Genomic DNA, 18,361 nt, shown 5'->3' on the forward strand with positions numbered 1-18,361 from the left:
CTCATTGTGGCGTTTAGGTGTTTAGTTTGAATTTCTCCAATTGTCAAGTAAAGTTGAACCTTTTAAATAAGCTTATTGGCCACTTACGGTTCTCTTCTGTGAATTGCCTGTTTATATGTTTTGCCCAATTTTAAATTGAGTTATTATCTTTTTCTTATTGATTTGATGTATTTATATATTCTGGTTAAGAATTATTTGTTAATTATGCATATTACAAAGATCTTTTTCCAGGTTGTGACTTATCTTTTCACCTTTTAAAATGTTATATTTTAATGAATAAAAGTTTTATATATGGCCAGCTTTGTCAATCTTTTTCTTTTTGATTTGTACTTTTTACATCTTATGAGTTTCTTTTTTATCCTATTGTCATAAACATAATCTCAGATATTTTTCTAATTTTTTGTTAAGTTTTGCTCTTCCAATTTAGGCCTATATTTTACTTGGCATGAACTTCTGTGTATGATGTGAGATAGGATTGAATTTTTTTTTATTCCAATTGTCCCATTACTCTCCCCTCCTAGTTTGTAAGACCCTCTCTCTCATAGATTGTTTCCATAAATGCTTGGATTTATGTATCAAATTCTACAAATGCCTTGCTTGGAGTTGTTCAGAATTACATTTAATTCAAAAATTTGAGGAGGCTTCTTTTTTTTTTATGATACTTGCTCTCCTTATCTATAAACATTCTCTATTTATGTAGGTTTTCATTAATTTCTTCAATAAAATTGTATAATTTTCTCCATAAATGACAAATGTATCTTTAGTGAGATTTATTCCTAGATGCGTTTTATCTTGGTTGTTGTAAATTGAATGTTTTTAAAGGTTATATTTTCTCTGTCTGGTGTATAAAATGCAATTCATTTCTACAAATAACCCTGTGTATTAATTCTGACAATGTATTATAGATTATTTCAGGATTTCTATGCAGATAGTATAATAAAAAATGACAATATTCCTTTTCTTTCCAGTCTTGTTATTATTTTCTTTTTCCCTTTCCTTCTTTTCTAAGCTGCACTGGAGACAATCTTCAATACAATGTTGAATAGAAACAATGATAACGAGCATCCTTGTCTCATATCTGAATCTGTCTAATGCTTCACTATTAAGTGTGAAATTTGCTATGGATTTTAGGTAGATAAACTTCTTTGGAAAAAGAAGTTTCATTTTCTTCCTAGTTTACTAAGAGTTTTACCATGAATAAGTATTGATAAGAGGGTGTTTTCTTTGTAGGGTACAAACATTTGCAGTATGTATTAATTCAATCATATTCATTGTATTCAAACCATTTATTTCCTTTTTCATTTTTTCCTACTTATTCATATGGATAGGTCAAAAAATTTCTCACTGTGATAGGGTTTCTGTTCCTTTCTCTTCTTACCTTTCCCTCCTTACCTCCTTCCCTTCCTTCCTGTGTTGCAGGATGGTTGTAGAAAAGTTAGTGGTACGTAAGAAATGCTTACAGAAGCATCAGAAGTAAATACCACACAAATTAAAAAGCAAGAAAGGGTAGGAATATTATAATCAGACAAAGTAGAAGTCAAGTTAAAAATCATTAAATGATACATAAAACACCTTTTACATTAAGTCAGGTACATCCCATTATTAAGATATAATAACAGTTATAAGCCCTTATGAGTTGAATAACATGACATCAAAGTATATAAGGCAAAAATTATAAGAAATGTAAATTACTTTCTGTCTGAATGACAGTACTATCATTTATAAAACTAACAGAATTGCTTATTAAGAGTCTTGTGGTGAGTAAGCTAGATAATGCATCTATGGTGAGTATAAATACTTCAGTCCACAAACTTTTAATTTTAAGTGCAATCCAAAGTGAAAGAATTAATGTTATTCTCAGTCAATTCAGGACAATCTCAATTAATTCACAGTTTCTCCTCTCTTGCATTTCACTTCGGATTTTATCCAACTTCCAGGGGGTTGTGGGGTTTCAAGGCATCAGGGGAGACATTAGGTTCCTCCCTGCATTCATAAGAAAGTCTTGAGTATTGTCTATTTCCCAGAATCCATGCCTGGCTGTGGCTGCGTCCCCATCATTCTGACCTCTCCAGGTGTGTGAACAATCTTCTTCATGGAACTTTGGTTCCCTTCATGAAAGCACATAATAAACCAACTGCTCCCTGTGCCAAGAGTCAGGCTCAGCCCTTCTCTGCCTTGACACACACCTGGTCTTCCCCTGACTAGGGGAAGACTTATTGGGATGTGGACATATTGAGAACTTGGTGAACCTGATGCCTGGTAGAGCTCTCTATGGTAGAGCCAGGCAGTGGGCATGAATGCCCTTCCTCTCAGAGTCCCACAATCAAATGAGATTTCTGTGGTACCCTGGTCCTTGAGGTTATGCCTCTGAAGTAATTGTTCTCAACCTTGTCTGCATATCAGACTCTTTATAAGCTCCCAAAATACCAAAGCCCACTATCCATCCCAAGCCAATTAAATAAGAATCTATGGGCAGGGAAGCTCAGGCATTGCATTTTTTTTTTTAAGTCCCCTGAGTGAGTCCAATGTGCAGACAGGTTTGAGAACCGCTGCTCCACAAGGTTGAATGGGGGCTTCCTAGAATGATTTTGTCAAATTTTTAAATTTTTGGCCTTCAGCAGTTTATGAGTGATCATATTAACACACCCTCATTAGCATAAAGTGTATTATACTTTTTTAGAATTACTAACTTGTTTGTTGAAAAATATGTTATTTTACTGATTAGGTTTACTATTGTTCATATGCTTATTTTTTATTAGTATTTCCTTCTGAACCACAAATTGTTGGCTCATGTCTTTGTTATGTTTTTATTCTGGGATGTTAGTGTTTTCTCTTGTATTTTTGTGAAAGTGATTCAATATTAATAATAGTCTGTTCAATATTAACTATGTGGTTCCCATTTGTTATAAATATTCATCTTAATTTGTTATTGGTCTGCATTTATTTTAAATAGAGAAGTTTTTAACTCTATATTTTCCTATGTAGTGTTTGGTTGTGTATACACATCCTCTCTTCCACAAGCAGCACTGTCCAATAGAGCTTTCTGTGATGATGGAAATATGTAGAAATATCTACTTTGTCCACTATGGTGGCCAACAGCTCCGTGTAGTTGTTGAGCACTTGAAATGTGGCTGGTGTGACTGGGGAAATGAACTTTTCATTTTACTTATTTTTAATTAATTGAAAGGTAGATAATCACATGTGACTAGTGACTACCACATTGGACAGTGAAATTACAAAGGGTTTATCATTGTGGTTTTGTGCTTTTTGACCCAACAGTCATTTTGAGAGTTTTCTTCCTTATAAGTTCTAGTTTTGGTGAATTACAATAAAGAAATAAAAATATGGCTTATATAGTTTATACTTCTAAATTTTATTGATGTTCTTTTTGCCTTGTGATAATGTGCCCAATTTTAGAAAATCAGTGGAATTGAAAAGAAAATCTGTGATATAAAATTTTGCTACATCTACTAATTCAATTTTACTGATTATGTTATTTAAATTACCTAGATAGATTCTCTTATTTTTATCAACTTGTTCTGTAATAGATAGTGTGGGATTTTAGTACCTAATTATAATTGTGTTTCAGTCTCTTTCTTCTTATATATCAAATAGTTTTTTGCTATATAAGTTTTGATGTTATGTTAATCAGCTCATAAATGCACAGGACTATTATATTGCAATTACAGATTTCATCTTGTTTCAATGGAAAAGAGTCCTTTTTGTTTCATTGTTGTATTGAATTGTTTTTGCTTTGAACTTTCCTTTGAAAATATCAGTGCCACCTGTACTTATTTTTATTTGCCTTCTATACCTATCCTTTCAATCTTATCTTTTCAATGTAATTTAATTTTGGTCTCACTCTTGATCTTCTTTAACTCAATTCAAATCTGTCTTTCATTTCAGTTGTAGAGCAAAACTATTTTTATTTATTTTTCATACTAAGTTCAGTCCTATTTCTACCATTTTGTTTTATATTTTTTATTGAATTTCACACTGATGTTTTGCTGTTTCACTTATTGGTTTATGCTTTTTGCTATACTTTTTTTGCTCTTTTCATTTATAGTAATTTAGAAGGTATATTTTTCTCTACTCTGATGTATATCATGGTATTTAATTTTTTTCATTTCTCCCTGTCTTTACCATTCCCACAATTATAAGTTTAATTAGAAATTACAGACTCAGTTTATAGAATCTCATCTCCATTATTTTTTCAAATACATCTTTAAGAGCCATTTTGGCTTTATATTCAATATTTATGTTATTGCAGTTCTCTCTGAACTTTTTAGTAATTTAAATGTTTACTACCAATTGTTTTATATGATAACTGTCTCATGGTCAAATTCTTGATCTAAAAGCATTTGAAAATATACAGTAATAGAAGAGTCTGCTTGATTTCTGTATTCCAGCAGGAGACATGAGAGGTGAGAAATGACTGAATTTTTTTCTTTGCATTTATTTTGCTATTCCCAAGATTTATATTTTTTTCTGTTATGCTCAGGATACTGTGCTCAGTGGAAATACCAAGACTTTGGCATATGGACTCAAGTTTAGATGTTATTTATAGTGCCAGTTACTCTTGTTAATGTTGAAGTTTTTTCCTGGATTTTATCAAGCTGTTGTCTTTCACCCTCTGGATAAATTCATTGAATGAGAAGTTCAGGATAGGTAGCTGCCAATATGCTACCATATTAACCAGGTTTATCTGCACTCCAATTTCTAGAGAGCACTAAGTTTCCAAAAGTTCATAAAAATGTGTGTATTTATGTATTTTTATATCATCTCATTCCAAAAATATTTGAGAATATTTAGTAGTAAATTCAATTCAATTAGATAAGGCACAAAAAGGACAAGGATATTGGGGCAAAAAGAAAGAAAAATGTTTAATATATCAAATGCAAGCTCTAATTGTTAGAATCACAAAATTAAGCTTCCTGGTAGCCAAAGCAAAGAAAGAAACAAGCTCCATTCCACAGTATCAAGACTCATGGTGACTCTAAGACCTTAAGTCAAACAATTGCTCAGAAGCAGCACAGCTTTTCTTGATAATGACTTCAGAGACTTACTTTCCCAATTCTCCCAAAGGGGGCACTGTGTGAAGGTATGGACCACACTCTCAGTAGCTTACGGGCATTAAATACAGTCTTGAGTTTGACAAAGCCATTTCTATTTCTTGTAATGACATCTAACGTAGACTGTAGAATACAAAATCACAATTCTCCCCATCCCCACCAAAGGCGTGATTTGACAGGCATGTCTAACTATGTAGGAAGGCACTATTATAGAATGATTCACTGTGGGAGACTGCTGTCAGAATTCCTGAGTTCAAATCCTGGTTCAGCCCTTTGCTAGGAGTCTGACTTTAGGCAATTTACTCCTCTCTCTGTTTCTTCATCTGTTAGGCTCGGTCACGGAAGGACCGATGGTGGTGTCATTCACAGAATGGTGGGGGACAGGGTGGGGGAGATGGATGGAGGCATATCATGAATCAGGTTGAACAATATCAGGCAGGCCTCTAGCCTCAAGTCCTCAATTCCCTGTGGCTGCATCTTGGAAGAGAATTAATAATCAAGTGGTGGAAAATAGAAGGGGAAAAAAAAGAATTCCATTGATTCTAAGAAGACATTTTTCACGTTTTAATATCTCTAAACTCAGGGCACGTTTAAAAATTGATGGCGTGCCATGGCTGAACTAGCAGCATTGTTTTTCTTTCTTGGTGGAATAGAAAATGATGGTGTATATTACAATGTACCACATCCTAGATTCAATAAATTATGGTAGCAATAATTATTGTAAGAGACCAGCCGCTCCTCAGGGGCAGCCAAGGTCTGTCTGGGGAGGTGGCATGGATCTGGCTAAAGTTCTGGCAATCCAAGAGGACCATGTCTGTCCAGATAGGGTGCTGTCAGGTGAGAAGGTGTTCAGCAGAAGCACAGTTCTCTTATTTTGAGAGGAATCCTTCCTAAGGCTAATCCTTGCTGCCGTTCCCAGTGTCCTCATAATGATGAAAAGGAACCAAGGAGCTGCTGCATGTAGCAGGAAACTCCTTTTGTTTGCCAGGGAGAAGAGTCAGCCACAAATACACAGGAGCATATGCAGGTCAGAGGGAGGCAGGGAGCAAGTCGACAGCCTGCCAGGGGCCTCTCCAGTACCACTTCCCTATGGTTATATGTTTTTTTTCACCAGTCAGCCAGGACTGTGGAGAGATCATCGCCAGTGGATGCTTTCTCTGACCTTTCCTTCCTGCATGCTGTTGGCAAGACTGGCCCCAAATCCAATGGGAAGGATATCAGAGACCACTGGGTTTGGGGCACAGAGAAACTCACAAAAATGTGGGAGAAGCAGAACTAGCTACACCATACCTATTTTGGAAGAGGCCACATCTACCTTCAAGGGAAGTTTATGCCCCATTCCCCTTGAACTGTCCATGTAAAGTGCTTGTCAAATGATCGATGCTCCATATAAATATGAGCTATTTTCCTTTTGTAAGTTTGTTTGCCCAGACAGGTTTGGAGGGTATGGGAGATCTATTAGGAAATCCCAGAAATGCAGCTCTGCATTTCATGGTGTGTGGGAATGCTGGGGGAGGGGAAGACCTAGAAGTGTCCCTGTGGGTTGAGAGTTACATGCACCTTGGTCTGCCCTTGGCTATCCCAGTTTATGTCTATTGTCCCAGCAAAATTATTAACAGAGGTCCCTGTCACCCTCAAAAGTATTCTCATGCAGACAATAATTTCATGATCACTCTACAGGTGGCTCATGTGAGTCCAACTTTGTTTCCTTTCATACACGTGAGAAATAATTTAAATATGGAGAGATTAAAAATGGAATCAGTAAGATATTCAAATGCTTGAGAACAAGAATTTCAAACCCAAGAAATCAGGAATAAATAAAAACACACATAAAAAAGAAATACCATAGTATAGGACGTTTCTATATTAGACTTGTTAAATGTAGACACTTGAGAAGTTAAAAGAACTATTCTAAACCAACAGTTCAAACTAAGTATTTTTAAGGTATAACATCAAAACATGTAATAATAAATCTTAAGGGACAAAATAGAGAACCTAAATACTTAAATAGATACATTGCACAATAGGATGAATATAAATAGAAAACAAAAGAATAAAAATAGAGTGAGAAAAACTCATTAAAGCAATACACAGCTGTATGTAATCCACACATATATATGTTTACATTTGTAATATATGTATAGATACATAATATTTATCTCCTTAGCAAAACAAATAAACCAAAATCTAAAAGAGAAATGGGAAAAAATGAAAATTAGGCCTTAGCTAGAAGTCTATGAATAGCAACAACTCTTAAATTCTGTGGTCAAATGGTCTTCTCACAGTGCGGTGCCCACGCAATGTCTGTGGCAGGGGGAGAAGAGGTGTGAGGGCACCTGGAAAATATACCTTTCCTTCCTCTCCCAAATCACATCAAATCCCCGAAAACAAACACTTCTCATAGCAATATTGGTGAGACATTGCATGCATATTCGTACATGTGCCATTTAGATTTCCAAATGCATAAGCATTCTATGTTATCATCTTTTACTTTTCTGAAAAAAACGTTCCCTAAAGAAGTTGATTAACGAAAATACCCCAATCCCAAATGCTATTAATAGCACAGGGTGTTGTTTAGAAAGATGATGAAATTAACACATGAAGAACAGCTACTCAGTACAAAAATCAGCCTAGCACCAGACACGATCTATGGTATTACTCTTTTTAAAAATCACATGCAGGAAGTTTCGTCAAACAAGAACTCTAAAAAATGAGAGCAATTTTATTAACTAATTACAATGCTTCCATCAATCAAAGTGGCTCCACTAAGGTCATATACAACTTGGTTGCATTTAAGAAGGAGAAAGGTCTGCAGTTATACATTTTCTCTTGTTTACTAACATGTAAAAAACTTCAGGTTTTTTATTAACCCAGGCAGTTGTTGGCACGAGAGATTAGTTTTGCAATTTGATGAGGTGCATTCCACAGCATGTTAAATTAGAATCCCAGATACTAAAGCCCCAAATCTAATTTTCACTCTGGTTTATAAGGTTCTCTTGAAAATTCTGTTATCCTAATGCATGCCTCTAATTCTCTAACTCCTATAAAAGACCATGCCAATTATAAAGGCAAAAATATTCTGAATTGCCACTGTGGAATATTTAAATTTTTATATTTACTGGATCATTGAGCTTAGGTACAAAGCTCCAATCTATTTACCTAAAATTCCAGTTCTTATAAATTGTAGCAAAATTCTGGATCTAACTATGAATTCTGCAAAATAAAGATTTGATTGAGCCACTCAATTTGCCTAAATAATAACTACACTTGCCTGTTTTTGGGCAGGTCCTTAAAAAACTAATCAGTATATGGTTCAGAAAGCCAGAGGATGGAGGGAAATGGAGAAACAGGGAAGGCAAGATAATGGAAGGTGAAGGATGCTGGTTGATTTCATTGCACCAGTGTTGACAACGTGACTTTCACTTATGAAATTGAGCTACGGATGAGAGTGTGAGCATTTCCTCTAACTTTCCCCAGGACACTCTTTGCCCAGATCACCAAAGTGCTTGCTCCCTCATCTTCTCAGGTCTTTGCTCACACATCAATGTCTCAGGTCTTCCCTGATCATCCTATTTAAACATCTCTCTGTCTAGAGCCCCCACCTACACCCCACATCTTTCTCTTTCCCTGCTTCATTTGTCTCCAGAGCACTTTTCAACACCTAACATTTATTTTAATTATGTATCTTGTTTACCATTTGTTTTCCTCTTATTAAAATGTAAGCCCAGAAAAGTAGAGATAACCTTGATTCTAAATTTCTAGATTGTGATTACCTTGTTTTGTTAATAGGACATGTTGCTTGATGTTGCTTGTTTTTGAGCTTTATGAAAATGCTATCGTTCTGTTTGTTGTCTTCTGAGCCTGGCTTTTTATGCTCAATATTATGCTTTTGAGATTCAGTTTTGTTGATGGCTGAAGCTATAGTACATTCATTACTTTTCCACTTTTCCATTCTCTTGTCAACAGCAATTTTGGTCTTTCCAGTTTTTTGCAAAGCAAGCAGTTCTATTATGAAAAATCTTATGTATGTCTGCTGGTACACATGTGAAAGAGTTTCTCTATGGGTATATCCATGAGTGGAACTTCTGGTTGCAGGGTAGACAGGTCTTCTTATTTCCCAAGGAGGCTTTACCAATTTTAGCTACACAGTAGTATATAAAAAGTTTCGTGAGTACACTGTTTATCCAAACTTAATATTTTCCAGCTTTCCAATTTTGGCCAATCTGATGAATGTAATGTGATATGTCACTCTGGATTCAAAAAGCATTTCTCTAATTATTAATGTAATCAAGCATCCTTTCATATTTAGTGACCATTGGGTGTTTTCTATTCTGCGAAATTCCTATTTTTGTGAAATATTGTTCATGTCTTTTTTGCCTGTTCTTCTATTTAGTTGTCTTTTCCTTACTGATTTTAGGAGTTCTTTCTAAATGCTGTCCATTAATATTTTATCTGTTGTATGTACACAAACATGTTCTCCTACTTTTTGGCTTAATTATTATCCTTTCATCTTTTTTCCCCCTCTCTTCCTTGTCACACTTTCCCCTGGAATATCTATGGATTTGGAACAGGAGGAGAACCCATTCGTGTCAACTTGATTAGTCACATTATGCAGAAATTCCCAATAGACTCTTCCTTCCTCTTAAATTTTCCCATTTCTAGCATTTTTGGTAGCCTTTCCTAGATAACTTTTCAAAAAAAAAAGAAACAAATAGCTAACCCCTCTGGTGTGCAAATTATTCCGTTTCATTATTAAATTGTGGAGTAAAATAATTATTTTTATTTCTTCATTTGAGCACCATTTGGAGTTAAACCAATTTCCAATATTCCTCCATAACCTTAACTAACTGAACACAATGCATAATTTATAGGTAATTTGACAGCTGCTACAATGCTTAGCACATTTTAATGCCATTTGTTTCTTGGAATTCTTTGCATAAATGATATTCTAAGAGTCAAAGCTTTCTTTTTGTTCTTAATTTTTCCTTCCTCTAAGCTTTTAATTTTGCATGAAATTTGACATTAAATCTATAAAGATTCTTGTTCCAAGATTAGATCTAGATTCTTGGTCAATAATAACATTTGTAAGAACAGGGACTCTGTTGATTTTGCTCAGCAATGTGCTCCTGGTACCTAGCATCTTATCTGGCACCTAATAGCTTGCCCAATATATACTTGACTAATGACGTAGGTAAAGTATACAGCACAAAATTGTCTTTAAGAATCTTAAATATTTACACTCTATGGACTAATATGTCTATCTCTGGAGATATAGTCTAGGAAGAAAATCTGATCAATGCAGACATATTTACCTACAAAGATGTACATGGGATTGTTATTTATAATAAAGTTTGGAAACAGTGAATGTTAAATGATCAACAATAATGAATTTGTTTAATTATGGAACATCTACATAATAGACTGTCATGAAGTCATTAAAACTCACATTTTCAAAGAATATTAGAAACGTATACAAAACAGTGCTAAGTGAATAAAACAATATAGAACTGTATATTTAGTATGATACTAATTTTGGCATATGGCATATAGATGAAGGAAAAACTGGAAAGAAAAATACTAATATTTTTCAGTAGTTGTCTTTGGTTAGTGAGAACTACCATATCACGCGGGTTGGAGGCACCTTGAAATCAGTACCAAGCTGTTTCAGCTACGTATTTCTATAGCTTAGCTCAGTGCTTGTGAATTGTGGTACTCAATAATTAATGAATTAGAATAGCACACTTAAAAATAATCAGAATTCTTAATCCTGCATGGCCCTTTTCAGTAACTTGTCATTGGTCATGTATTCTAAAACTTCATGTATCATCTCAAGTTTCTGCTTGCAAAACAGGGGGTGGGCCATGCCCTCCAAGGGTACTCTGGGGACTGGAAATGGCAGAGGCACCTCAAGGACTTTTCATCATCTCCTTTGAATGCCTGCAGACTATGCTGACAAAGTGTGTTGTGGAATCTGTGCCTTAGCTGCTTGAATTGAACTCAACACGCAGCATCCACAGCAGAGTGTGTGTTTTTGTTTGATTTGAAATAGAAATATTTCCATTCACTCTTGGTGGGAGATTGTCAAACACAAGGCACTAAACATACTGAGCTCAGCAACTCTGGCTTCCATGAATTATCTATTATACCATGGCTACATTTTGGCTACTTAAGGATGATTTGGGGATATGTTCTCACTTTAATTTTTTTTTGTATTACCAATTGGCTGCCAATATCTGATCCTGGATTGACTATGCATGACTCCAGCAGTGGTTACTGTGGGGCCTGGGCTTCCTGGGCCATTCAATTATAGGATCATGTATTAGTCTGTTTTCACTCTCCTGATAAAGACATATGTGAGACTGGGTAATTTATAAAGAAAAAGAGGTTTAATGGACTCACAGTGCCACATGGCCGGGGAGGCCTCACAATCATGGTGGAAGGTGAAAGGCATGTCTTACATTGGCGGTAGGCAAGAGAGAGAATAAGGACCAAGCACAAGGGGTTTCACCTTATTAAACCATTAGATCTCTTGAGAGTTATTCACAATCACAAGAACAGTATGGGGGAAACCGCCCCCATGGTTCAATTATCCCCCACCGGGTCCCTCCCACAACACGCAAGAAGTATGGGAGCTACAATTCAAGATGAGATTTGGGTGGGGACACAGCCAAACCATATCACAAGTCCTCCGGCCTGAGAGCCCTAGAGGTCCTCTGGCAGAAATGATGCAGAGGACTTTGGGAAAGTAGGGAATGTGTTCCCGGTTCCTCAGCAGAGGGTCACTCTTACCTGTAATCACTCTCAGATAAGATCTTCTAAGATTGGCTGATATTCCTGTGGCCACCCAGGAAGGAGAGATTCTCCTTCAGCATCGCAAGTCAAGGAATGGGCATGGACGCAGCAGCAGAGACAAGGCGACCCCACAGACCACAGAGGGCACAAGCCACACCGTCTCCTTAAAAGAGATGGTGGTGGTTGTGGTGAGTCCTCTTGGAATCTAGGAAAATAATAACAGGAAGACAGAAAGCTCTAAATTAAGGAGGTGCCCCAATCCTTCCTCCACCTCAAGGTTACACTTCCAGTGTTTCACTGTGATCTGCCTCTGCCATTCATTTTTCTTCATTAAAATCCCTTTGCCAAGTTTTAATTTCCCCACTCCAAGCCCTTTGTGCTCCCTTGCCTGAGGTAAGCCAGGGGTTTGGACCCAGGGAAATGCTCAGAGTTAAATGCCCAGGGGTAGCCAAGGCATTGTTTCCAGGGTCAGGCACTGGAGCTGCAGGGTCACCAGGCTTCAGGGACCACAATAACCAAGAATGGGCAGAAATACAGAAGCCCCCATTCATTTTTGAAACATCACATTAGACTCCCGGGTTTTTGTTTGGCACCAGGAAGTGAGGGTGCCTTAGCAAAGGTGGAGCTTGAGAGCCCTACCAGTCTGGCAGAATGAGGGCTGGAAATGAGCTCTTGAAATCAAAGTCTTCATAACAATTCTATGCGCCATTCCTTTCACAACCCAGTTTGTGGTGCAAAATTCATACCCATTGTACTCACACCCTCCAGGGTTGTGGGGAGTGTACCAATAACAAACTTGGGCTTCCCAAAGACTTTAGGGACAAATTCCAAATGACATCAACAAATATGGGAGTCAAAGACTCCCATAAAGCAAGAAGTTTTTTGTCTTCCAGCAGATAACAGCAAACTCTTATTTTTATTTATTTTATTTATTATTATTATACTTTAGGTTTTATGGTACATGTGCGCAATGTGCAGGTTAGTTACGTATGTATACATGTGCCATGCTGGTGCGCAGCACCCACCAACTCGTCATCTAGCATAACAGCAAACTCTTAATCTTAGCATTGGCGAAATACCTTCTGTCACTGTCAGCTGCCTCGGTTTTCTGTTACCCCTAAATGCCATTCGTGGTTTTATATTCTACCAAGTGTGACTCTCTTTACATAATTAACAACTTCTGCAGTGGTTAATGGATGAGAAGAAAGCTTTCTAAGGAGGCGATCTTAATTCATCCCGCATCTCCTACAGGAAGACACGCGCTTCTATGCCAAGCGTACACATGACATGATGGGGGATTTACACACGGCCTTTATAGAGTAATTTACTAGCAAACTTGGGTGTATATTATTGTAAACTGCTGTATACCATGTGATTACAAGATTAAGAAAGAAGGAGTGAATTGCTAATCTTGTCAGTCCAACTGTTTTCTCTCTTGATAACATTTGGTTATTACACTTTGGGTGATGAAAGACTGTAATTGGCTGTTGACACTGATTGAAGGAAGGAGACGTGGCTTTTTCAAAAAAGAGAATTAATTAGCTTGGTGAGGGAGGTAACAATTCAATCTACAGCTCTCACAGCTGCAAAACAGAAGTGAACTGTCAAAGAGTGTTTTCATCTCTTTCTTTCCCACCTGCTTTTCTCCTTTTGATGACATCTTTTCCTAGATTTAACACATTTAAAATGGGCTTACCAAAGAAAGAGGTGTGTGGGGTGGGGGGAGCTGAGGAGCCTTCAGAAGAAAAACAGAGAATGTAGCTTTCAGGATTCACAGCAGAAATACTGTAAATGTGAGTGTGTTCTATTTGCATGTGTTTAAGCAATGTTTAAGGAAGACGTCACAGACAGATTAAGCTCAGCTAAATCTCTTTATGCCACTCAAGTTGTTTTAAACCAGTAACGAACACCTGAGACCTCGTTGCTTGTCTGGCAGTTGGAAAAGGATAATCTAGGTCAGTTGACAAATCCTGGTTTACTTGGTTGAGTCTCCATGGAGGCCGATTGTATGATTAATGAAAACTTGCTGTCCTACAAGATACAGCGTATGCTTGAACTGCAACTGGTTCAATATGGCACCTTTTCACCCACAAGAAACCCCAGGTCCAAGAGTTAGGAGGCAGAAGTGAATGGCTTCTCATTGTTACCCATAATCATCCCTTGCAAAATTTTTATTTCTGATCCGCACAACTTCAAGTGCTGCTGGTCTAGAAGTTTTAGTTCTCAAGGGAGGAACGCTGTCACCAAGGAGTACAACAAAGGTTTAGTTGAGGAGAGAGTTGAGACTGCCACCTGGTCACATTTGCCTTTTTATGCCCCTGAAGCAGTAGGCAAGAAAGACGATGACTACAGTTGCTGGGGGAATTGATCCTGGTTATCAAGGGGAAACAGAGTTCCTGCTACATCATGCAGATAAGGACTATGTGAAACTCAAGGCATTCCCTGTGTACCTTTCCTAGTACTTACATGTCCAGTGGTAAAAGTTAATGAACACCACCACCAATGTAGGCAGGAAAGGGAATCAAGGTTTTGGTCCTTCCACAAGGTGAAGACCCATGACCGGCAGTGGAACTGGCAGAGGGCAAAGGGAATACAGACTGAGGAATGGAGTATGGCCTCATGCACGATTGCTAACATAAGGACTATAACCCTGCATATCTTACTCTTTGCATTGTTACATACATATTAGTGTATTACCGTTAGTGAATTGATTTTATAGAAGATGTGTGGTTAGCTTTTGATTTTTGGCTTTAGGTTCACAGGATTATCAAAGGGGAACTGCCAACTGAACTAGAAACGGATATGGAGACTTAAGGGACTTTGAGTCTCCATTTTGGGAAAGAATGATAGCATGTTCATTTGCATGAAGGATAGTCACATCATATTAGGAGCATGCTGTTGTTGCTCTCATTATTTTTGTCTGGAAGTTAAACATTATTGTTGAATAGTCCACCACAGGGGTGGAATGTGCTGGATTGCCAGTTGCCAAGTCAGCTGTATTTCCCCATTCATTTCTCCCCTGTACCAGAGGGGCTGGGAGTCTTGGAATCTACATTTCCCATAATCTTTGCTGGCAGCTTTCTGGGATTCCTCTAATGACAGGTACTCGAGGTTTGGAAGGCGGAAGTGAAGCAGAAGGCAGAAGTGAAGTGGAAGGCATCGGACTGTTCCTCTGGCAAGTGAGCTTTTGCAGATGTGCCGTTTTACAGTGGCTTCCACTAGTTTTCCTTGACAACTTCCTTGAATGACTGACCCAGCCCCAATGTACCTATCTCCTGTGAAAAATAAACCATCAGATTGGGACTGGTTTGAGTTTCCATTACATGCAATTAAACATAATCCTGATAAAATCTGCATAAAAGAGATGACAGCTAGTTTTCATTTTCTGACAAAATTACGCATGCAAACACATCTGTAGAGACAAATGTTTTCTAGAACTAAAAACTGAGCCATAATATAACATTGATCCTTTTGTGAGCAGGGGATATTAGGCAATCCGGTGGATAATGGCTAAAGTATTAAACTCCATTTGTGTCAAAGATACTGAATCATTGAAAATGAAAACTCATGTAATGATCCTTGTATAATGGTTGAAGGTTTATTATCAAAGGATAATTCAGGGATGGCATTTATCCAGGTAGGTGAGATAACAGAATTTAAATGTTTTCTGGGACAGAACTTGGAGAAACTGAAAGACCAGTTAATATATACATTAAATATTCTGCAAATTACACCTACTTAAGTAGCACTGATTGATATTTTGATTCAATTACCTTTTTCTATTCTGTATATTTATTATTGCTGATTAACCTGAAACTCATATGCTACAGATACCAGAGAAAATGGGTACATTTTGATGTGAACATTTGAGAAGCAGAATGGCTTCAGAGTCCTGTTTTGCTGCTAACTTCCTGGATTTTATTTTCTTCTTGCTGGTTGATATGGCTTGGCAATTTGTTCTCACCCAATCGCATGTTTAATCGTAATTCCCATATGTCAGGGGAGGAACCTGGTGGGGGGATTAGATCATGGGGGCAGATTTCCTCCCTGATGTTCTCATGATAGTGAGTTCTTGCATGATCTGATGGTTTAAAAGAGTGTGGCACTTCCCCTTCCCTCTCTTTCTCCTGCCACCATGTGAAGAAGGCGCTTGCTTCCCCTTTGCCTTCTGCCACGATTGTAAGTTTCCTGAGGTCTCCCAGTCCATGATTCCTATTAAGCCTGTTAAGCCAGTGGAAGTGTGAGTCAATGAAACCTCTTTCCTTCATAAATTTACCCAGTCTCAGGTAGTTCTTTACAGCAGTGTGAAAACAGACTACTACACTTGTACTACAGAACAGATCATAAGTTCTTTGAGAGGAAACAGGACATGAATTCAGACACATGATGACATAACAGACTCAAGCCTTATTGATGACATCTAGCATATAAAAATCTACACCAAGCAGGGACACACAGGGCAAAGGGAGACTGTAGTCTCGTTACTGAGATTTTCGAGGTAGCATTCTGAAATCAGATTTCATGGGCTCAAATCCCAGCTCCAAAATATAAGAGTAATTGAGGTAAGTTAGGAAGCTCATCTGAGCCTCAGATTCCTTATCTGTAAAATGAGGATAATTTTCTTGTCAACGATTTTTCATGAGGACTAAATAAATATAAGTGCCTTGCATGTAGTAAATATATGTTTACTATTTTTACTATGTCACTCCATTTAATTGTTGGAATGGAACCTATTATTTTAACAATGCTAAAGATTCTGGGAAATCGGTACAGATTTATGGCCTTCTTGAAACGAGTGTTTCATGCAGTAAACTTCATTCAAAGCTATTACAGGAAATAATAAAACTCCAGTAATTATAATCATAAGCTCCCTTGGCTTTAGAATGCATCTGTACATCATGGAGTCACATGTAAAAATGGAGCCATATGCTAATTCCTTGAAGTGCTGATTAAGAAACAATCAGATACTAAAATAATTTTAATGATGAGATGATTTTATTAATTTGCAGATAAAGAACATTACTGAAAAGCTCTTATTAACAAACACTTGCATAGCCAGATGTGCTTTGCTTTTCCTTTTAAAGAGAAATTTTGACATAAACACACATTCAACTCATTGACATGTATTCATTTCTTATGGCTGCCTGATATGGTTCGGCTGTGTCCCCACCCAAATCTCATCTTGAATTTTCATAATCCCCACGTGTCAAGTGCGGGACCAGGTGAAAATAATTGAATCATGGGGACGGTTTCCCCCATGCTGTTCTCATGCTAGTGAGTGAGTTCTCACGAGATCTGATGGTTTTATAAGTGTCTGGTATTTCCCCGGCTTGTACTTCTCCTTCCTGCTGCCATGTGAAAAAGGATGTGTTTGCTTCCCTTCCGCCATGATTTTAAGTTTCCTGAGGCCTCCTCAGCCATGCGGAACAGTGGGTCAGTTAAACCTCTTTCCTTTATAAATTATCCAGGATTGGGTATCTCTTTATTAGCAGTGTGAGAATGAATTAATGCATTGCTCGAATGCTGAACGTAAGACGGGGACAAAGAAACTGGATCTTTGCTGACACCCACCTATGTGCTTGGAGCCTTTATTAATGAGGGACATCTCAGCCTGAGATACCACTGCATTATCTGCAATTGTGTTTTGCTGCTAGCACCAGAATCACAGAGTTCTGTGTAGAAGTCTCCTCCAGTAATGAGATGATACAATTTGCTAAAGAGTTGACCTAAACCATAACTTAGTCCCCCAGAAGGTTCTTTACCTTTTTGTAGGCTCGTGGTTCGTAACATCTTAGAGTTCAACACACTCTAAGACCTAAATGACTTAACAGTGAAAGGGCTTCAGAAGCAGTGAGACCATTCCTGCTTGTAATGACAGGCCCAGGGCTGTTAAAGAACATCCAGCCCTGTCCTGATAAAAGAGTAATGCCATTTTTAAAGAGATGAATTTTAACTACGCTATATTTAGTGCAAAATTTCTCATGTTTTTCTTTTTGTGTTCTGTACCTGGGGGCTACTGCATAACATGATTAAAAGTAGGCTGGGTGTGGCAAACTGCTTTGAAGAGTTGCTTTCCAGCTGAGGTTTATTTAAAAGCAATATATCAAAGACAGAGAGAGCTGGTCACTGCAGCTTACAAAAGTCAGTGTATTTCTATCAAGGCAAAGAGGTTTTGAGAGATTTGCTATAGAATGTACTGCCACAAACCTCTAAAACTTCCAAAAGTAGGCTGATCCTCTTTAAACTAACTTCTGGCGCAGAAACCAGCCTGAGAAGTGGTTTATTACTGATCCGGCTGCGAGGCATTAGGAAGACAGGTTGCTGACAATCGTTTGTGGTAAAATATGCCACCACCACTATACAAGGTAAAAATTGGAGAGCTTTTGAAACTGCACACAGGCACTTCAAAGGGAATGGTGATTGGAAACACCTGCAAGAAATTTATCACTTTTATTAAGAAACAATGATGGTACAATTCAAGATAAACCCCAGATGTC

This window comes from Pongo pygmaeus, chromosome 6, assembly GCF_028885625.2.
Source record: "Pongo pygmaeus isolate AG05252 chromosome 6, NHGRI_mPonPyg2-v2.0_pri, whole genome shotgun sequence".
NCBI lineage: Eukaryota > Metazoa > Chordata > Mammalia > Primates > Hominidae > Pongo > Pongo pygmaeus.